This window comes from Urocitellus parryii, chromosome X, assembly GCF_045843805.1.
Source record: "Urocitellus parryii isolate mUroPar1 chromosome X, mUroPar1.hap1, whole genome shotgun sequence".
Lineage (NCBI taxonomy): Eukaryota > Metazoa > Chordata > Mammalia > Rodentia > Sciuridae > Urocitellus > Urocitellus parryii.
The window spans coordinates 37,022,216-37,046,392 of NC_135547.1; positions in this window are offsets into that span (position 1 = coordinate 37,022,216).

The following is a 24,177-nucleotide window of genomic DNA, read 5'->3' on the forward strand; positions in this document are numbered from 1 at the left end:
TTTTAAAAATATTTATTTATTTATTTATTTTTATGTGGGAGTATATGTTTGTATTTGACTAATGAAGTCTCTCTTTCTGCTTTCTTATCACCATGTGAGCTGCTTCCCTCTGTCACAGTCTTCCTCCATGATGTTCTGCCTTACCTCAAGCCCCGAGGAATGGAGCCAACCTTCCATGGACTAAAGATCTCTGAAATCATGAGCCCTCATATAAACTTTTCTTCCCTAAAATTGTTCTGGTTGGATCTTTAAGTCACAGCAGTGAAAAAACTGATTAAAACCTGAATATACAAGAAATCTAAGACAACTTTAAAAGACCAAACCTGAGAATAATTGGAATAAAAGATTTAAATAAAGGCATAAAAATCATTTTCAATGAGATAGTTACAAAAAACTTTTTCCATATCAGAAACAAGATAGACATCCATATGTAGGCACCTTATAGAACCCCAAATAGACCTAGTCAAATAAGAAGCTCTTTAAGACATATCATAATCAAAACACCTAACATATAAAATAAGGAAGAATATTAAAAGGCACAAGAGAGAAACACCAGGCCCCATTTAGAGGAAAGCCAGTAAGGCTCACTTCTGATTTGTCAGCTCAGATCTAAATTCAAGGAGGGCCTAGAATGAGATATTCCATGTCCTGTAAGAAAACAACTACCAGCCAAGGTTACTATAACCAGCAAAGCTCAGGTTCAAATTTGAGGAGGAGATAAAAACTTTCCATGACAAAAATAAACTAAGAGAATTCATTATCACCAAACCAGCACTACAAAGAATACTCAAAGATAAACTGCACACAGAGGAACTAAAAAATAATTCCCAAAGCTCCTAAGCAGAGAAAGTCTAATAGAATAATTATCCACTAAGTGAGAATCAAGACAGGATAAAATAGAACAAAAAAGTGTCAGGAAACCACAATCACATACCCCATACTACAGTTAAATGTTAACCTTCTCAACTCCCAATGAAAAGAAAAAAAAGAACTCCAAAACCAGTAGAAGACAGGAAATAATTAAGATCAGAGCTGAAAGCAATGAAATTGAGAATAAGAAAACAATGTGTACAAGTGGAAAAATGAGAATTCATACCCCATTTGAATCAAATGTATGATATGTCAAGATCATTGTATTGTCATGAGCAACTAATAAAAAAAGAAAACAATATACAATTATACAATATCAATGCAATGAAGAGTTCATTCTTTGAAGAGATAAATAAGATTAAAAAACACTTTGACAAACTAATAACAAAGATTTAGGAGTTTCAAAGCAACAGGATCAGAGATAAAAAGGAGATATCATCACAGATCCTTTGAAATTCAATGGATTATCAATCTTATTTTGAAAGTTTATAGTCTAATAAACTGGAAAATATGGAAGACATTACCCATTTCTAGACATATATGGCTTGTCTAAATTTAATCAGGAAGATATAGAAAACCTAAACAGACCAATATGAAATAATTATTTGAAACAGCAATTAAAAGCATTCCAAAAATGAAAAACCCAGCACCTGATGGATTATCAAATCAGTTCTACCAGAACTTTACAGAAGAACTAACACCAGTCTTTCTCAAATTATTCAATAAAATTGAAAGGGAAGGAACAGTCTCAAATACATTCTGTAAATCCAGTATAACCTTGATACCAAAACCAGACAAAGATGCATCACAGAGAGAAAACCACAGAGCAATATCCCTGATGAACATAGAGGCAAAAATCCTTAATAAAATTTTAGCAAACAACATTCTAATAAGCAAACTGCATGCTAATATGCCATGATCAAGTGGTTTCATTCCAGGCATGCAAGGTTGGTTGATCATATGCAAATCAATAAATGTAATTTACCACTTAGACAGAATTAAGGACAAAAATCACATGATTATCTCAATAGATTCAGAAAAAGCCTTTGATAAAATCCCAAACACATTCATGTTAAAATTCTCTAGAGAAACTAGAGATCAAAGCAACTTATAACATAGCAAAGGCCATCTATGACAAATTCCAAGGCAACATCATACTAATGGAGAAAAAGTAAAAGCATTTCTCCAAAATCAGGAACAAGACAAGGCTGTCTAATTCTCACCACTCCTATTCAATATAGTCCTCGAAAACCTTAACCAGAGCAACCAGGCAAGAAAAAGAAGTCAAAGAGATACATACAAGAAAAGTAGCAATCAAACAATCTCTGTGTACCAACAATATAATCCTGTACCTAGAAGACAAAAAAGCAAACAAACAAACAAACAAAAAAAAAACTCCACCAGAAGACTTCTAAAGCTTATAAATAGTTAGGCAAAGTATCAGGATACAAGATCAACACCCATAAATCAGTAGCGTTCCTGTCCTCCAATAGTGATTCAGTTGAGGAACAAATTGAGAAAACTATCCCATTCACACTGACTACAAAAAACAAAATAAGTAAAATACTTGGGAATTAATCTAATCAAGGAGATAAAAGAAAATTATAGAACGCTGAAGGAAGAGGGGATGGGGTTGTGGCTCAGTGCTAGAGCACTTGCTTAGCACATGTGAGCCACTGGGTTGGATCCTTAGCACCACATAAAAATAAATAAATAAAATAAAGGTATTGAGTCTATCTACAACTAAAAAATATTGAAAAAAATGAAAGAGGTTGGGGATATAGCTCAGTTGGTACAGTTCTTGCCTCTCATGCACAAGGCCCTGAGTTCAATCCCCAGCACCAAAAAAAAAAAAAAAGAAAAAAGATAAAAGAAATAGAAGAAGACATTAGAAGATAGAAAAATATCCCATGTTATTCGATAGGCAGAATCAATATTGTCAAAATTATCACACTACCAAAAACAATGTACAGATTTAATGCAATCCCCACCAAAATACCAGTAACATTATTCACAGAATTAGAGAAAACAATTTTTTAAATTCATTTGGAAGAACAAGAGATACAGAATAATCAAAGCAATACTAAGAAAAAAAAAAGCAGGAGGCATCACAATATCAGATCTGAAATCATACTACAGAGCTGCATTAACAAAAACTGCATGGCATTATTAACAAAATAGACATGAAGACCAATTGAACAGAATAAAAGACACAGAGACAAATCCACATGCCTAAAGCCATCTGATACTTGACAAAGGTTCAAAATATATTTTGGATAAAAGACAGTCTTTTAAACAAATGGTGTTGGAAAAATTTGGATAGCTACATGCAGAAAACTAATATTAGACCCCTATCTCCAGCCCTGCACAACACTCAAATAAAGATGAATCAAAGACTTATGAATTTGACCAGAAACTTTACAACCAGTTCAAGAAAACATAAGGCCAACAGTCCATCACATAGGTGCTGGCAGCGACTTCTTTAACAAGACTACTGGGCTGGGGATGTGGCTCAAGTGGTAACATGCCCACCTGGCATGCGCAGGGTGCTGGGTTCAATCCTCAGCACCACATAAAAATAAAATTTAAAAAAAAGATGTTGTGTCCACCGAAAACTGAAAAATAAATATTAAAAAATTCTCTCTTCTCTCTTCTCTCTCTCTCTTAAAATTTTTTTAAAAATACAATACTACCAAAATACAAAAATTAAACACAAGAATCAATAAGTGGAATGCCATCAAACTAGAAATCTTCTGAATAGCAAAGGAAATGATTAAGAGCATGAACAGAAAGCCTACAAATTGGGAGAAAATTTTGGCCAGCCACCCCTCCAATTGAGGGTTAATATCCAGAATATATAAAGAACTTAAAAAAATGTTAACACAAAATTAATAAATGGACAGAACTAAACAGAAACTACTCTAAAGAATAAACACAAATGACCAAAAAATACATGAAAATATGTTCAATATCTCTAATAATCAGGGAAATACAAATCAAAATTGCACTAAGATTTCATCTCACTCTAGTTATAATGGCAAAGATTAAGAACATGAATAACGATAAATACTGGTGAGGTTGTGGGGGCAAGGGTACACTTGTACATTGTTGGTGGGATTGCAGACTAGTACAACCACTCTGGAAAACACTATGGAGATTCCTCAAGAAACTATGGATGGAACCAACCATATGACTCAGCTATCCCACTCCTTGATATTTTCTCAGAAGATCTAACATTGGCATACTGAAGCAATACAGTCACCTCAATGTTTATTACAGCACAATTCACAATGGCTAAATCATGATATCAATCCAGATGCGCATCAATCTATGAATGGATTAAAAATTGTGATATACGCAAACACATACACACACACAGTGGAGTTGTACTCAGCCTCAAAAAATAATGAAATTGTGACATTTGCTGGTAAATGGATGGAAATGGGGAATATGATGCTAAGTGAAATAAGCCAAACTCAGAAACTCAAAGATTGAATGTTTTATCTCATATGCAGAAGCTAGAATAAAATAAAGGAAAAGGGAATGGAAAGGTAAGATCATATAAAGAACCAATCAAATATAAATTAATAGACAAGCAAAAGGAGATCTAGTAGACTGGAAGAAGGAGAATGGGAGAGGGGAGGGAGGATGAGAAGAAAAAGGGATGATTATGTATGCATGCAAATTCCATGTATGTATGTGTTTTGTCAGGATGAACCCAACTACCATGTATAACTATAAGCTCTCATAAAATAAAAATAGAAGACATCATTAAGAGAGTAAAAAAAAACCCCACAAAATAAGAGACAATATCTACATGTTGCATACAACTTTAAGAGCTCATTTGTGGGCTGGGGTTGTGGCTCAGAGTTAGAGCATTCACCTAGCATGTGCAGGGCCCTGGGTTCGATCATCAACACCACAAAAAATAAAGGTACTGTGTCCAACTACAACTATAAATAAATAAAAATTAAAAAGGGTTCATTTGTAAGATATATAAAGAATTCCTACAAATCAATATGAAAAAGATTAAAAACTCCATAGAAAACAGGGAAAGACTAGAAAAGGACTTTGCAAAAAAAAAAATAAATAAACAAAAAGGTATAAATAAAAGTATGTTCAACAGACAAATTCAAGTTATATTAAAATGAGTTACTACTATATAGCCATGAGAATGGCCAAAATAATAGCAATAAGAAATGATGCTTGTAGGTATTGGCAAGAACTTCCACTGGAATTCTGTATTAATATTGAATATGCATGGTTTAACAATTATTCTTCTAGGTACATATTGTGCACATGAATACACTAAGTTTATGAACAAAAAATCCATAGTAACATTATTTGAAAGTTCTGATTATGCTTAAGGTACAGGAATCCATAAGAAAAGAGGTTCCCACCTTAAGAGTGAGAAAATTTTAGACAATTTACAAAATAATTTTTCTTGAGCCTGTCAGAATCACATTCATAAGCATACCAAACAAATATTCAAAAAAGTCACAAGTGCCTCCAAGGAAAGACACAGCATGCACTTTTTCACATTTGGCAGAGCAGAGAAGTCTCCACCATGCATACAGGTAAGATGAAATGTTAAATTTCTATCAAATTTCTAAAGACAAGTAGGGTCAGTTTGGAAGAGGTAGAAGTCTGAGACATAAAAATACCTCATATTTGTATGCAAAATCTCTTCTAGGGAAGTTTCCAGGTGTTGTGAGGAAGACTGAGGGCAAAGAGGAGACTAAGAGAGGGTCTCTTCCCTTGGTGGAACACTGTGTTATTGAGTGTTATTGGCATGTTAGCAAGAAGCCGGGTTGATTTCCAGGATACTTCTTTCCTACTAAGTGAAGGTTATGTTGTTGCTAGTGGGGGCAACAAATACTTTCTTCCTCGTGGCTCAGGCAAAAATCCCCTGCTTCAGTGGTAGGAGTAGAAGAAACCCTCAAGGGGAGGGGTAGAAATACTTCTTGCCCTCAGTAGTATCATACTGAAAATAGCTCTACTTTCCATCAACATTAAAAATTATTAATAAACTGTTATTAATAGATATCCTGTTGTTCAATAGGATATTATGTAGAAATGAAAATAAGTGGTTACTGCTACACAAAAGAACACAGATGAAACTAAAAAACATAATGTAGAACAAAAGATACCAGGTAATAGGATACAGATCATATGATTCAATTTATCTAGAAAGTAGGATAAAAGAAGAATCTATGATGTTATGAATCAGGAGAGTGGTTAACTGTGAGAAGATTTAGATATAGTGACTAGAAAGCTTAAGGGATTTCTGAAGTGCTTTAATTTTTGGCTAATTACATTGGTTTTTTCATTATGATTTTAAAAATGTACTTTTAATATATTTTATGGATATTACACTTAATAATAATAGTTTATTTATAAAAATTAAACATATTGGTTATATATGTAACACTTTCACTTAGAGGCACCTTGTCTGAGGAACTAGAATTAGACAAAAATTGGAGAATTAAAACTAACTTTGCCTTTTAGAAGTCCACATTTATGACTTTTATTCAAGATATTGTTGGATGTTTGCATCAGGTCAGTCAGGTAAGAGAAAGAAACAAAGAGCATCCCAACTGGAAAAGAAGTGAAATTTACACTGTTTGCAGATGATATGATCTTACACGTAGAATCCTCCAAAGAGTTCAACAACAACAAAAAAATGATTACAACTAAAAAAATGAATTCAGAAAAGTTGCAAGCTAAAATGTCCACACACAAAACTCAGTAGCTTTGTTACATGCCAATAGTGAAGTATCTGAAATAGAAACCAAGAAAGCAATCCTATTTACAATACATATAAAAATATAAAGGAATAAATGTATCCAAACAGGTGGAAACCTTCTAAAATGAAAACTATAAAATATTGATAAAATAAATTGAATAGAAAAGCTATACTGTGTTCATGGATAGAAGGACCAATGTTATTTAAATGTCCATAATACCCAAAGCAACATATGGATTCAATGCAATCTCTATCAACATACCAATGCCATTCTTCAGAAAACTAGGAAAAAAATCCTAATCCACACAAATAGCCAAAGGCATCATAAACAAGGAACACACCCAGAGGTATTATATTACCAGGCTTTGAAATGTTCTACAAAGCTCTAGTAATCAAAACAGCATGGTATTAGCATTAGAAACAGACACATAGACTAATGCAACAGAATAAAGAGCCTAGAAGTTAACCCATGCATCTCAATCAACCGATTTTGGACAAAGGACCTACAAATACACACTGGAGAAAGGACAATCTTCACAATAAATAGACCAGGGAAAATTGAATATCCACATGCAGAGAAATAAAACTAGACCACTGTCTCATGCCATTTATAAAACTCAACACAAAATGGGTTGAAGACTTAAATGTAAGAGGTGAAACTATAAAACTACTAGAAGAAACATAGGCAAAGCACTTCAGGATATTGGAATAGGTGAGAGTTTTTTGGACAAGAACCCCAAAACACAGGAAACAAAAGCAAAAATAAACAATTGGGATTGCGTAAAACTAAAAAGCTTCTGCACAGAAAAGAAAAACAATCAACAGAGTGAAGAGAAAACATACTAGATAGGGGAAAAAAACATATGCAAGCTATATATTTGACAATGGGCTGGTATCCAGAACACATAAAGAACTAAAAAACCCAATAGCAAAGAGCAAATAACATAAGTTATAAAAGGGGAATAGAATTAAATATACATTTCTCAAAAGGAGATGTCTAAAATGGTCAACAGGTATATGAAAAAAATGTTTAATGCCACTGAACATCAGGGAAATGCAAATCAAAACCATAATGCTATTACATAATCCAAGTAAGAATGGCTATCATCTAAAAGACTAAAGGTAACAAGTGCTGGCAAGGATGTGGAGAAAAGGACACTGTGTGATAAGAATGCAAATTTCTACCTGTTATAGAAAATATTATGCAGGGCCCTCAAAAATTTTAAAATGAGCTATACTATGATCCAGCACTACTAGTAGTTATTATACAGCCAAAGTAAATGAAAGCAGCATGTCAAAGAGACATCTGCACTTCCATGTTTATTGCAGCACTATTCACAGTAGCAAAGAAATGGAAATGACATAAGCAGCATGAGCGGATAAAGAAAATGGGGTACATACAAACAATGGAGTACTATTAAGCCATAAGAGTGAAACCTTATCATTTGCAACAACATAGGTGGAAATTGGAGATCATCATGTTAAGTGAAACAAGCAGGTACAGAAAGACAAGCACCATGTAATCTTACTCATGTGGAATCTGAAAAAAAAAAAAACTTGATTTTGTAGCAGTTGAGAGTAAAATGGTGGTTAAAAGAGACCAGGGAGAGGAGGGGACAGAGAGAGGGATGGAGTGAGGTTTACCAATAGGTACTAACAGATAGGAGTAAGAGTTCAGGGCTGCAGAGCAGGATAACTCAGATAACAATAATAAAGCATATATTTCAAAAAGCTAAAAGAATATTGAAAGCTTTCACTATAAATAATCAATGTTTGAGGAAACAGATATATTTACCTTGATTTAACATTGCACATTATAAATAAGTGTAAACATTACACATAATCATCACACATTATACAAATGTGTACATTTTACATTTATTTACATATTATGTATACATATATCAAAACATCACATGGTATCCTATTAATAGGTACAAATTTTATGTTTTTATGTATCTATTAAAAATAAATTTAAATGAAAAAATCCATGATTTAAAACTATACATTAGGGCTGGGATGTGGCTCAAGCTTAGTGCGCTCGCCTGGCATGTGTGCGGCCCGGGTTCAATCCTCAGCACCACATACAAACAAAGATGTTGTGTACGCCGAAAACTAAAAATAAATATTAAAAAATTTTCTCTCTCTCTCTCTCTCTCTTTTTTAAAAAAATAAAAAATAAATAAAACTGTACATTATGATTTTTCCCATAGGCTGTGAATTAGGAGCTGAATAATTCATGTCAAATTTTAATTTCTGACTTATACAAATTCAAAGTGCCAATTAAATGGTGTGACAGATGGATAGAGAAATGGACATTTGAGAACTATTGTGCATGAATAGGTCAATAATTTCCCTTTCCTTGTTGAAAGTAATTTGATATACATGGAACATATCTGAGAGGGAGACATTAACCTAATGAAATGAAGTTTATATTCTAAAGCTTAAACCATTACAGAGTAGATTGAACATTTTGAAAATATTTGTCTTACTTCTCTATATAAGTAGAAGTTCTGCTGTTAAGATTTTGGTTTAATGTACTTTGTGGAAATTAGCATCAAGACAAGGAGAAAGTATTAGTCCTCAAGTTAATGTGAATTTACAAAAAGCACTTTTTTAACCAATATTATCTTTATACTACTCTTACCAGGTACTACATCTGGAATATTGCATGCTACAGCAATAGTCTGAGGACGGACTGCATGAAAGTAAGGTTTGCGTGGTCGAGAGGTATACTTTTCTTTTGTAGAGCAGTTAGTTGTAGGGTGACATTGAAAGAAGAGGTACAAATTGAAAACTGAAATGATATTCCACCTATAGATGTATTTGTATGATAAAACACTTAAGAAAATTGAGAATCTGGCAATTGATTTTCTTCAACCTTTGCCTTTATGCACTTTGGAAAGTTTTTGGGTTCCCCTAAGGGTACACACATCCCAGTTTGAAAACTGTTATCTTAGAAAGCATGCATGCATCTACACAAAGAGCCTGTTGTGTGAATTACCATTATCACAGGACTCATAGAGCTAAGAAATCAAGATTAACTCAGGCCTTACAGACGAAGAACCAATGTAAAGTACACCTAAACAGTTTCAAAAGAATTAGGACCAATTCTGGATGCAATCCTACCTGGGAGGCAGAACAGAGAACATATGCTTCAGTCCCAGCATTTGCTACTTCTTTTTTCCCATTCCACATTTAGAAATCAATAATTCCCGCTCTGTGCCTGCACCCCAAAAAGAATGAAGGAGAAGAAGGATGGCCTCAAAGCAAAAGAAAAGTCATCCTCAATGATGGCAAATGCTGTGCAACAACTTTAGGTGTGGATCTTCTACTTAAAATAATACCTACCATATGAGCCTTTCAGCCTGCAATAAGCTGAAGATGCCTGGAATAAGGCAAGTGCTTCTCTTCTCAGAATCCAGGGACAATGGTGCCTCCCCCTCCTTTGCAAAAAGCAAACTGACAGGTGGCAGCTTGTATTTCAAACTGCTTTTCAAAATATTTGCATATGAATTATGCAGAGAAAAAACCTCCTCGCCCTGGTAAGAATGGATTCTTATTCGGCTGGGATTAATAATCATTATATTAGCCTGGAGGAAATGATAAATATTTATAGCAAAGTAACCTCTTCAGGTTTAAATATCACATGGAGGATTGAGCTGTTGTTGCCATGAGAGGAATGCACAATGGGAAGTAGTCCAGAGAGCTAAGACTAAAGTCCCAGACCACTTTCAGGAAGCTGCTGGGGGCAGGTTGGTTGTTACCTTGCTCTACAAAAGCAGACAGGAAGGGTTAGTCTCTGGTCAAAAGAAACAGGCCTACTACAGCCCTTAGGGATCAGTTCTTGTTTTTTTTTTTTGTTGTTTTTTGGGTTTTTTTACTCTATGTGTACACCTTTACTCACTACTCTCATCTAGTCTCCTAGCTTTTATTTATTTACCCTACACTTCTCTCCAAACATTATTCATATAACCAACTGCCTTTTTGACATCTTCACTTGGATGTTTAATATCCATCTCAAACTCACTAAGTTCAAAATGCAACCACCAATCCATGTCTCATCTCAATGTCTGCCAACATACTTCCTATGCTTAGGTACAAAACCTCAGAGGAATGTTGGAGCCATCTCTTCTCTTATAGTCACATTCAATCCATCAGAAAATCCTGTTGTCTCTGCCTTCAAAATGTATCCAGAATCTACCACGTTTTAGTCAGCTTTATCACTGCTGCAACTTAAAAAGCTGACAAGAAAAATCAGAGGGAGAAAACATGGGGACTCATGGTTTTAGAGGTCCCAGTCCCTAAACAGTCAGTTCCATTCCCTGGAGCTCGAGGTGAGGCAGTACATCATGGTAGATGAGTGGAGTGGAGGGAAGCAGCTCAAGAAATAAGGATAATGAAGCAGAGAGAGACTACACTTGCCAGATACAAAATATATACCCAAAGGCACACCCCCAATGCCCACCTCCTCTAGTCACTCCCTACCTGCCTTCAATTACCACTGAATTAATTCCTATCAGAGGATTGATTCACTGATTGGGTTTAGGCTCTCATAACCCAAATATTTCTCTTCTAAACCTTCTGGAATTTTCTCACACATGAGCTTTTAGAGTACACCTTACATCCAAATGATAATGACCCATTTCTTACCACATTCATTACTAGCATGCTAGTTTTGACTACTATTATTACTTGCCTCAATTACTGCAATAGGCTCCTAGGAGGTTTTCTAACTTTTATCCAGAATCAAATTAAAGCATAAATCATATTTGTTCTGCTCAGAAAACATGAGCACTTGAAACACTGCTGCCATGCAGTGGGCCCTTAGTAAATATAGGTTGCTGTAGTTTGGATCTTAATTGTCATGCAAAGCCCCACGTACTATTCTTGGGAGGTGGTAGAAACTGAAAGGTGGGACCTAATGGGAGGTTTTCTGGTTATTGGTCATTAGGGCTGTGACCTTGAAGGGAATAGTGTAACACAAGTCTCTTCCTTTTTTCTCTTTTTTACTTTCTGCCATGGGGTGAATGGTTTTCCTCTGCCATGCACTCACTACCATGATGTACTGCCTCATGATAGATCCAAAAGCAATGTAGCTAAATGACAATTGATTGGAACCTACAAAACTAAGAGCCTAAGTAAGTCTCTTCTTGTACAAATACCTTTATCTCAGGTGTTTGCTATAATACCAGAAAGGAGACTATCTTCTAAGTAAAACTAGATTTATCTTCCTCCTTTTTCCTTTCCATGGAATCCAGAAAGTTCTCTTTTGATCCCACTAAATATAAGAACATCATTCATTCATTCATTCATCCATCCAACAATCACATATTTAATTTAATGTCTACTATGTAGCACATGAGACCTGAGATAAGGACTCCAAAATATCCAGATGGTTGTAGGAGATTCTGAGGGGAAAGTTATATAATACGTATATGAATGTCCTGAGTTTTAATTCCTTTTCTGTTTGGAAGACCTGGATCGCCCAGACCTGAGGGTGAGACACACCTTCAGGAATGATATCTTAATACAAAATGGGAGCATAGCACCTGCTACCAAATTTAAGCTGTTCCTCCACTAAAGGCAAAATAATCTAAAACATCTTGAACTAGGTTGGATACACTATGGGGTTCTCTGCCTGTGCTCTTATACGTGGAACCTAAAGTTGTATAAGCAAGGTCTCTGGTATTAAGAACAATTCCTGATTTCATTCTCTTTTATTGCTGAGTAAAATTCCATTGTGTATATATGCCACATTTTTTAAATCCATTCATTCACTGGAGAGCAACTAGGTTGGCTCCAGGTTTAGCTATTGTGAAATGTGCTGTTATAAACATTGATGTGGCTGTGTCCCTGTAGTATGCTGTTTTTAAGTCCTTTGGGTATAGTCCAAGGAGAGGGATAGCTGGGTAAAATGTTGGTTCCATACCCAGTTTTCCAAGGAATCTCCATACTGCTTTCCAAATTGGCTGCACCAGTTTGCAGTCCCAACAGCAGTGTACAAGTGTACCCTTTCCCCCACATCCTGGACAACACTTATTGTTGTTTGTCTTCATAATAGCTGCTATTCTGACTGGAGTGAGATTATATCTTATAGTGGTAAAACCATGGCATTTGCATGAAAATGGATGGCGTTGGAGAAGATAATGCTAAGTAAAGTCAGCCAATCCTCCCAAAAAAACAAATACTGAATGATTTCTCTGATAAAGGGAGTTGACTCATAGTGGGGTAGGGAGGGAGAGCGTGGGAGGAATAGATGAATTCTAGATAGGGAAAATGGGTGGGAGGGAAAGCAAGGGGGCAGGGGATTAGCAAGGATGGTGGAATTTGATGGTCATCATTATACAAAGTATATGTATGAAGACTTGAATTGGATGTCAACATACTTTATATACAAATAGAAATACAAAAAGTGTGGTATTTATGTGTATTAAGAATTGTAATGCAAAAAAAGAATAGCATTACCTTAGATTAGGTAGAGGAAAATGAAAGGAGGGGAAGGCAGGGGGTGTGGGGATAAGAAAGATAGTAGAATGAAACAGACATCATTACTGTATGTATGTATGTGACTGTGTGACCAATGTGATTCTACAATATGTATACTCAGAAAAATGAAAAATTATATCCCATCTATGTATGATACACCAAAGTATATAAGTGCATTCTACTGTCATGTATAACTATTAAAACAAATTTTAAAAAGTATGATTCCTGGAGTGAGAAACCTTAGGCAGGACTTTATATCAGCCACCATCATTTTTTCCAGCTCCTGCTGCCCACAGCACAAATGGGAACATGGAAAATGGCCAAAAACTATGGGCAAGAGGTACCCTGTTTCTCTGGATGGTCAGAATAACCCTAAAAATACATTCTAAGTGTCAAATGAACACATACTCCAAGTACTTGCAGCACATGAGTCATCCCAATCATGTTGAAAATTAGATTATTGGGATCACATATACCAATATCTGGTTATTAATAATCATTTAATTTTAGTACCACTTCATTTATCCAGCTGGTCCACAAAAGAGAATCTCCCAGATCATAAAACTTTGTTTCCTAGAATGTCAAAATGTAAATAACCATTCTAGCTTATAACTCATAAGCTTTGAAGAGATCTCTGAGTTTATGTAGTGTAAATCCTTCATTTTGTCTAGGCCAGAGTTCCACAACCTTGGTACCATTGATATTTCAGGCCAGGTAATTATTTTTTGAGGAGAAAGGAATGTCTTTGTATATTTCAGTATGTTTTGCAGCATCTGGATCCCCTATCTACTAAATGCCAGTAGCCCCAACACACACCAGAAATGACAAGCAAAATGTCTCCAGATATTGCCAAATGTACATTGTTTGAGGATAGAAGTAAAAGTCTCCTCTATTGAGAAACAATGATCTAATCCAAATTCATCATTTCATAAATAAGGTAATTTAATTTGATCTGTAAGCTAGTTTGTGGCTAAATAGTGACTACCAAAAGAAATGACACTATCACCATCTACCCTTTTGCCTATGCCTAATAATCAGGCATGTCCTTAACTCCTACTTCTCTGTGTTCCCCAACAATCACAATGTTCTATCTATGTGATGTTTAAAAACTTTTTCAAACCCACTTTCTCTACATCAACACAGGCACCGTCTTAGAGACTTTCACTCTCTTTCACCTGAATCAATCTAGAACAGTAATCCATCCATACTGTCGCTAGTCTTCCCTCAACCTATTCTCCACACCGTAGCTAGAGTAAATAGTTTAAATTTTAAAATGTGAGCCATGTTACTCCATAAGAACACTCTTCAGTGGTTTTCTATTTTCTTCATGAAAAATGTCCAACATCTTTTTTTTGCTTTTATTGTAACAGAATTTATTTAGATCATGAAAGCTTCAGGGGTTAATAAAATATTGAGATTTTTAAACATTAGAAACAGTAAGGCAGGGAGAAGCAGAGGTTAGAGGTAAAAATGGGCATTCCTATAACCTTCAGTCTGTGTGATCCTTCTTAAGGCTTAAGGGCATTCTGCTAGTTCTGTGAAACATCACCACTGTGGCCAAAATCAGCAAACACCTTAACATGTTCTCCAGCACTTGCTCCTCTTCCTCATTTCACCAAATTGCATATGCTTCCACAAATATACCATATTCTTTTCATTTTCATTCTACTATTCTCAGTGTACCCTCTGAATAGAAGTCTTTGCCCCCACTTATTGTCTGGCTACCATACTAGCTTAGACATCATATCCTTCAAAAAGCCTTCAGTGAATGTGCATGTCCAGGTTAAGTGCCCCACCTATGTGGTCCCTTAGCATCATTTTCATTGTAATCACTTGTCCCCATTTCTGTTTCTCCCAGTAGAATGTGATCTCCAAGATGACAGGGGCTATGTCTTAATTTTCCCTTCTATGACCATTGCCTGGTACATAGCAAAGTATTTAATTTATATTTGATGAATGAAACAGTCAATGGAAGAAACTTGGATTTTTTTTTAGTTTCAGTGTGCTTTTTACTATGACATGCTGCTTCCCCTTAAAATTAAAAGCACACAAACAAAGAACTTGTGATAGAGGCCTATACTTAAACAGAAAATATCTAATATAATTTGAAGTTTTTCCCTGATGACTTAGTGTCATCATTAAATGCAAAGTGGTAGTTTTATGCAATGATGATTTTAGGAAATAGAAGAACAAGATAATTATTTTTCCTAGCACTCAAAAGTCCCAAACAGCTGAAATTTTCTTGAGTCTTCTTTGTTTTCAGTTTCAAAGTGTATGTCATTTCTTGCAGAAATCAGCATGATTGATTTGTTAATAACCTAGAAGCAGGAGTAGGAGAACCCCATGCTCTCTGTTCCCTTTCCATTTTGCTTTTTCTAACTTGCTATATACAGGGAAAAAGAGTAGCCAATTATGTTAGATTAGTATACAGAATAAAACTATATTGGCATAGGTTCATTATGGAGGGCTTCTCTTCCTATGTAAACATATGATTATTAAGGTACATAGCAGGTACTTTGACTGTTAGTAGTATCTTATACAGCTTCTCTGAATCTCAGCTGTGTTTCACACACAAGAAGCTGAGAACCCATGACCTGTTTACTGGAGTCATAACATGCCTCCCAGTATTTTACTATAATAGGGTTGGCCAAAGCTGCCTCAGATGAGGCCTCCAGCTTTCACATTTACCACTTCAGGTATCACCCAAAGAAGAAAGACTGGTTATTTTTACTCTAATACCCAAAGTACATATGCAAAGAAAAAAACCATAGTTATTATTTGCAAATGCTGCTAGCACAAATATATTTGAAGTTTGCATAAGTTTGCAGAGTATGGATACAAAAAAAAGGGAGGGCTGCCTTCAAAAGAAGCATTTGGCAGACAGGGGCAGATGCAAAATGTGTGTCAGACATCCTGGGAAGACAGACTAGCATATTAATGAAATAAGCTATTGAATAAACAGCTACTTAACTCCAAAGAGCAGAACAGTTGTTCAGGTGTAGAAAGTGAATTACAGAGTGAACATTCTGCTATAAACTCCAGAATACACCTTTTCTTTCCCAAGAGGCAGCTCCTGGGTAGGTAGGGGCCTGTTGTGCTTTCAGAGCTTGTGAGCAGACACATGACAGTATATATATCTGGGTATATGACCTATGCAGCATGTCAGGCCTATATATGTTGATGGTGGTGGTGATAGTGATTATGCTATTTATTACATTATCTGTAATGAACATCCTACTTTTTAGAGTACTGTCACATTCATTATTTTCTCTTTGTCAAGAGAATACCAAGATAGCAGAAATAAGTGAGTTAGTCAAGGGTCCACAGCCATAGCAAGGCCAAACTGATCTGAAATTTACACCTTATGATGCTTCTTTGATTTCTATCCAATAATACAACCTCAGCTATCACAATGTATTGCTATTATTTGTGGCCAAATGAAAGATGCCTCTCTGGATCCTCCAGGAAGCTGAAAATTCCCATGAGCTACTAAAAGATACAACTCAAAGCAGAATCATAGTTTCTAGTAGTGCTTCTAAGGTGAAGGAAAGAAATAGAATCCAGTAGGTTCCAGATACCAACAGAGACAGGGGCTTCCCAAACAACTAGAATAGCTTAGCCAGGATTACTGTTTGGGATCAGCAGGACCATCTGCCATGAATAAGCATGGTAGAAGGACCTTAGCTTGGGTTTAGTTAGTTGGATATAGATAGCAACAACTCAGAGAACAGAGTAAGATCTTCTGCCAAGTGGATAGGGTTGAGCCCACTGGAGTTACAAAGGGAGCATAACTCCATGTTGAGAGAGGTGAAAGTCAGAAAGAAGAGCTAAGCCAAAAATGATGGGCATTCAAGTCAGAAGGGATATTAAAGGTCAAATGCTCCTATTTGTGGGTTATATTAGATATGGAAAATGACAAACCCCAAAACAGTGAGGTCTGAGAAAAGGGGAGTGAGAAAGAAAGTCTTACACTGAGAGCACTGATCATTTTCCAGTACATTCTTTCCTGGTAATAAAACAAACCTTGGAGAGGAGGTGGCCATGAAACCTAGAAAGGCAGAAGAGGCCAAATAATTAATCCTTCTCTAAACAAATCCTTTGCAGATACCAACCACTGACCCCAGACCCTTCATCCAGCCCAGAAAGATAAATCCCAGAGACTGACCACCGACCCCAGACTCCCTCCCATTTTGCTCAGTATAACAGACCCCAAATTCCTGAGTGTCCAAGCTGACACACTCATTAATTAAGTCACCTCTCAGTATAAACTACATAAGTCCAGTCCCCTCCTTTGTTCATTTTCCACCAGGAGAGTTGGTCCATCAGAACCATGACTCCATTCCTGAATAAAGACTTTTGGCTGATCTGTGAAGTCTATGTCTGGCCTGGCCTTATTGCGCTAATGGGTTAAAAAGATAACTGAAATGGAGTCCAACTCCCTTGGTAAATCTTTCTAGCTTGAGTCATGTGACCTTCCCAGGAAAGGCATAAACATCTTTAATTTAAATAACTTGTTCAATAAGTATTTCACTTTGGTGCTTTGAAGGCCCTAATCTATAATAACTGTGTCTTTCCTACCAAGCAGAGTGACACTGATAATAACAAATGGAAAGTGTCTCACCCTCAAATGGGTTGATTTGGAAAGGCTGATATAAAATAATACAGCTCTTAAGATAAAGTATAAATATATTAACATGGATCTTTCATGACCTGATCTCTGAATATCTTTCCAATCCAATTCCCCCCTCCCTCTGCCTTGTACTATGTACCAATCATACTTTTCTTTCAGTTCCTTAAAAGTGTCAACTTCTTTTACTTCTGGACTTTTGTGCAAGCTGTTTCTTGTGTCTGAAATTTTCATCCCACCCGCATAATGGCATATTTAAACTGAACCTTTAGGCATTAACATGAAAGGGCACTTCTCTGTGAAGTTTTCCTTGATGATACCCAAAGCTGCATTAGGCCCCTCCTCCATGCTTCTTTACACAATTACCATCTTATATTCTATTACACTGATTAAAATTACAGGTAAACTTGACCTGGCTGTAAGTTCCACAAATGGCTCTCTCACTTTTGTCTACCTGTGCTTAGTGCAGTATGCTATATGTAGTAAATATTTGTTGAATTTAATTAATATCAACAAAGATTTGATCTCAGAAAATGTACTGTAATAAAGCATTCATGACAGTAGGGCATTAGTCTATACAACTGAAACTCCAGTCTTTGTTTAACCTAGTTTATGTCTTTGCCTCATCTGCTGATCATTTCATTACTTATATTTCTTCATCTTGCTCTTACTTCTCAATAGCATTTCTGCTCTTTATTGCTTTCCAGGTTCTAGTCTCCCTGCTTTTCCCAGCAATGTTCCATACTTTGGATCAGATCTGCATCCCCTGTACTCCTACGATAACTATTCCCGTCAAAAAAAGAACCATATTCATTCTTCATATCTCAATGAATTATTCTATGAGAAGGTAGTTTTAAGTTACCAAGTTGTGCCAAGATGCTGATACATAATCCAATAGCTATTTGGAATTTATGATTTCCTGATTTTTTTTTTTTTTTGGTACTGGGGATTGAACTCAGGGGCATTCGACCACTGAGCCACATCCCCAGCCCTATTTTGTGTTTTATTTAGGGACAGAGTCTCACTGAGTTGCTTAGCACCTCGCTTTTTGCTGAGGTTGACTTTGAACTCGCAATCCTCCTGTCTCAGCCTCTGAGATTACAGGCATGTGACATCGCACCCAACTTGATTTCCAGAACTATTATATATAAACATCTCAATGCTTTAATACAGAGAAATAAATTTGGGATTTTGAAAATTGAATATTTATGAATGTGTACTGATGAAATATGGTGGATGTGTTGGGGAGGAGGGCACCTTCCAAACTACACAACAACCTAATAATGGCTTCCATGATCCCACTCAAATTACAATCTTGGCCTAGTGAATAACAGAAGAGAAAATCCAAGCCAGTCACGTTTACTTATGTGAGGAACTTCAAACCTCTGCTAAAATTAATTTTGTAGATATTGGATAAAGTGAATTTCTATTACCCATGTTCTTCCTGTTACATTCAATTCAACAAGTCCTGACTAAGTGCTTGCCAGTGACATCCATGGTACTGAGCGACAGGAACATTTAGGTTGACACTAATGTTTGTAAAACAACAAATAATCATGCTACTATAATGATTAAATCCTTTTAATAGTCAGAAATGATTTTTCTCCCCTCCATCCTTACTCATCTCCCTAAATAATCTACCCCCATTAGTGCCTCTGTCTCACCATCTGGCTGTGCATCTCACCATGGTCACCTCCTGAGTGTCCTGCTTATGGGTCAGTCCTCGAGCTGCTGAACAGTTTGTGTTTAATATGGAAAGTGCATCATATTTATGTCAATGGTGCTGAAGGTTAATGGTGCTTCAGATAATGAGCTTTTATTTAAAAAAATACAGCAGCAAAAACAAGAGGATCTTAAATTAAAGGGCATTTTACAAAATGCAATTGTGCAGAGAACAATTGTCTATTTTTTACAGATAAGCTGTGCTTCAACTTCTGTCTGTTTCTTCCAAGTGGTTATAGTTTGTATGCAAAAATCAGGAGCTTGCTACTGATTGGTCCTTTTCTAGCATGTGTATAAACATAATAAGACACTCTACATTTGTGGTCAATTGAAAAACTGTAATGGACTCTTGGAGGTTATACCACTCAAGAAGGGAGTTTATCTTACAGGTGACCTCACCATTTTCAAATGCATTTCCTTCTTGCCCTTGATTTAAAAGTGATAGTCCTCTAAACCTTAATTTCAATACAGATAGCACTTTCCCCTGGAGACCCTCCAAGCATTTAATAGGAAGAAATGATGATGTATCTCCTGGTTTCCCTGAAGATAGGAAGGGTCACAGAAACTTGCAGAGCTGGTCCATGTCCAAGTCTGCCTGGCATCAACTGGGTCTTTGCTGCCAATCTGCTATCCTCCCATTCTTTTTCACTGACTTCCAAGTGTTCCCATCATAAAGGCTATTTCAGAGATGATGTGTCTGCAAGTCTTAAACTCACTTCTCTCCTACATCCATCCTTCCCTAATCAGATAACTTTGCGTCTTCCTTGGGAAGAGAAAAAGGGAAACTAGGGTTGAAATGAAAGAAGGGAGGTTAGGTGGGTTGCACCAAATACATTGTGGCTTTGTTGTGCAACATTGGGAAAGATACAGCTCAGGCCTTGGAATGGTATTTCAGCATGTTAGGTACCAAGGATCTAAGATGTGATAAGATGATTAATCATTCTGATTTGTCCAAGACTGAGGAATTTCCTGAGACAGACTTTGAATGCTAAAACCAGGACAGTTCCAGGAAAACCAGGAAGGTTGGTAACCCTCAATATGGGTAAGGAACTGAGAAGTCGTATTGGGGAGAAGACTGTAAAAGTGACCCAAGTCTATGTGGGCCCTTCAGCTATGTGTACTATAATAATGAAGCTTATCTAAAACTTTTCTCAACAGAAGCTTCCCCTTGTCTACCTTTGTGATCTAATTTAGGACCACTCTCCACCTTATTCATTCTGCTTCAACCATGCTGAGCTTTATGTTTATCTATACTGGGGTTTTTATTTTTGCCTTAAAATAGCCTTTCTCCAGAATTTCACATGGCTTTTTCCATCTTAACTCTCATGCCTTGCCTCAATGTTCACATCAAGAAAGAGATCTTTTCTGACCATTCAATGTATAGTATCCCTCTACTTTTTCCAGTTTCTATCATGTTTTCCTCTACTTCATAGTTCATAATATTATCCAAATTGATGTTATTAATCTGGTTTGCTTATTTTTTGTATGACTCTGGCACTAGAGGAAAAGTCTATTATGGCTAGAACCATGTCTTTCTTGTTCATTGCTCTATCACCAGCATCCAGAAGAGTAACACAAACTCAATATTTATCTGTTGAGTGAATAAACAGATCCAAGTACTTGTGCACCACAAGACTCATGCTTTTGTTAGGGAAATTATAAAAAGTGGTAGCTGAAATATTATAGCTCTCATTTCAGGATCACACCTAAGTAACTTCTAAGAAGGACATTTACATAAAAGGGATAGGAATAGGTATATGTATTGCAAATATTCTCTGGATTTTGATAGTAGGTACAGAAGGGAAAAAGGAGTCTATCCAAAGGAAGTGGTATCCATTATTGAGAGAAATATAATGTTGAAATTGGGAAATGGAGAAAGAAGGAGAATTTATTCTCCATTTCCAACTGAAGGGGGAGCCTCTTGTATTACTGCATTACCAGTTCCTGTGAAGGAATGTAAATTCATTGGATTTAAGGATAAAGCTTCCTAATAGCAGAAACTTCAATTAACCAAAATGAGACAGTATCCCTAACAGAGAAAAAGGAGTGGGGGAGGATAGAACAAGAGGCAGAAAGATATGAGGGGTTTAATAGGGTTTTAGTCACACATTTATAAGGCCAGAATTCCTCTCATGGAAGATATTCCATGAGACTGCCTAGAGTTAGCAGAGGAATCTTTCCCCTGAAAGGAAAAGGTAGAATGTGTAGGGGTTGCATTATGAAATAGGGGAAGAGGAACAGAGAGTTCACTCTGAGGTCTGTGAGGTAGTAGCAACTTATATGGGGCAGAATTTTCTAAGAGAAGGAGACAGCTGTGTAATTGGGAAAATAATCTCTCAGGCAAATTTTGGAGTGAGCATGTGTAATATTATGCATGTACGTGTGTTTAAGTGTGCTGAATGTTTTATTTCTTTCTCCCCGCCCCCACCCCTGACTGGGGATTGAACTCAGGGGCACTCAGTCACTGAGCCACATCCCCAGCCCTATTTTGTATTTTATTTAGAGATAGGGTCTCACTAAGTTGCTTAGCGCCTTGCTTTTGCTGAGATTGGCTTTGAACTCGTGATCTTCCTGCCTCAGCCTCCCTAGCCACTGGGATTACAAGCGTGTGCCAGTGTGCCAGTGTGTCTGGCTGTTTTCTTTCTTTTTTATATTCTGGCTAAATCAAAGTTGATTTGCTTTAGAAGAACTAAACATTTTTTCATTTTTTTCTCTTCCTTCTCTGTAACACAGAGAGTACTCTGACTTCCTAGGACATAAATAACTCCAGGGACATTGGACTAAGACAGACTATTACGAATTGAGTTTCATAACTATTTTAAATGACTCATTTTGCCTATCAGGCTTAATGAAATGCCTCTTCACAATTTTTTATAAGATAGAGGAGGAAAAATGCCACAAAACTATCAAGAGAGAAATGGAATGGTGAATTCACTTACCACAATATTCTTGTGAATATAAGGCCAAAGACAAATGTTGAAATGAGTATAGGAAAGATAATCAAAGAACAGGAAGCAGAAATGTAGAGTAATATTGTACAATGATGGAAGAAAAACAGAAAGGTCAAAGACCTGTCAAATGAAGACTGGATATTTTATGCTTTGAAAGAATTCCTAGTACTACCCTGATCTGAGTTCTTTGGTTTGCAACAAAAGCATTGATTGACTGGGGCCTCTGTTACCTTAGGATTCTAAAACAGCTTATCTGTGCCCTATTATCTTACACTTTAAAAATCCTACAAAATCCTTTACATGACTTTATGGATCAGGGTCTTTTTTTACTTGTTGTTTTTAGATATACATGACAGTAGAGTGTATTTTGACATATTATACATACATGGAGTACAACTTATTCTAAATAAGATCCCATTCTTGTGGTTGTACATGATGTGAAGTTACACTGATCTTGTATTCACATGGGCATAGGGAAGCTATGTCTGATTCATTCTACTGTCTTTCCTATTTCCATCCCCCTCCTTTTCCTTCATTCTCCTTTTGTCTAATCCAATAAACTTCTATTCTTTCCCTCCCACCCTTCCATGTTTTGCTTTAGCATCCACATATCAGAGAGAACATAAATGGCATCTAACATCTGAGACCTAAAACAAACAAACAAACAAAACATAAATAAGCCTGTAACTTCAGAAGATGCTTATGTTCCCAATCCATAACTTGATTAAAAAGGACATTGAGGGGGTGAGAGTGGAGTAAGTATTCAAAGAGGTTAAAGGAAAAAAATAATGAGTAGTAGACCTGTATGCGTAAAAGGATAATCAGTGAGTGAAGGATGGGAAATCTGAAAGATGAAAGAATGAGGTTCAGACAGTGAGACTCAGACAAGAAAGGCTTCATGTATACAGCTTGTGTGAAAAAAGAGCCAAAACAGTGTACTTACATAACCAATATTTCTTTCTTGCAATTGCTATTATTATGATTATTCTGCATTAAGTGTATAAAAGGGCCTCTAGGCCTTTCCATATTTCTACAAGAAATTCACTCTGATTTAGTAAATTACCACTCCCATTTGAAAAATTGTTGCTTTCAAAATGTGCATTAGTCCTAGTAGGGGCAGTATATATTGCCTGCATCAGGACACTGTGCTGTGTTGTAGTACCTGAGAAAGCAGCTTCAGAGAACCCATAAACAGGCTTCATTTAAAAAGCCTAGATTTCAGTGCTTATCACAATGGGCAGCCAGCGTTTGCTAAGAGGAACTGCCAGAAGCACCAATTAAGTTTAAAAAAAAAAGCTTGCTTATTAGTCCAAACGATAGGGGCATAGAAGAACAAGGAGTGTAAGAACCAGTAGGAATATATGATTGTGATTATCCCCTTCCTTACTGCAGATCCTGGAATTAGAAGGGGAGAACATGTGAAAGAAGATTTAACTTACATTGGTTGGATATTTTTATAAACTTCAAAATGTCATAATGCCCAAAATGAAGCTACCTTTATAACTGAAAGTACCTGACAAGCCACATAATCTTCCTAGGGATCATTGTGGGGCAAGGAAGAGGTGAAAATAAAGCTATTTCCTATTAATACTCCTTCAAACCCTGGTTGTTGCTTATAGGCAGATTTCCAGTATCTAGTCATCTTTGTTGAAAAATAAACATTTGTTATATTTAAGTAAAAGGTATAATTGTAAAGATTTGACATATGTGAACTTACTGTTTACATTAGCTAAAAAATAAGCATCTGTTGTTTTTCTCTCTAGCAGCCATAC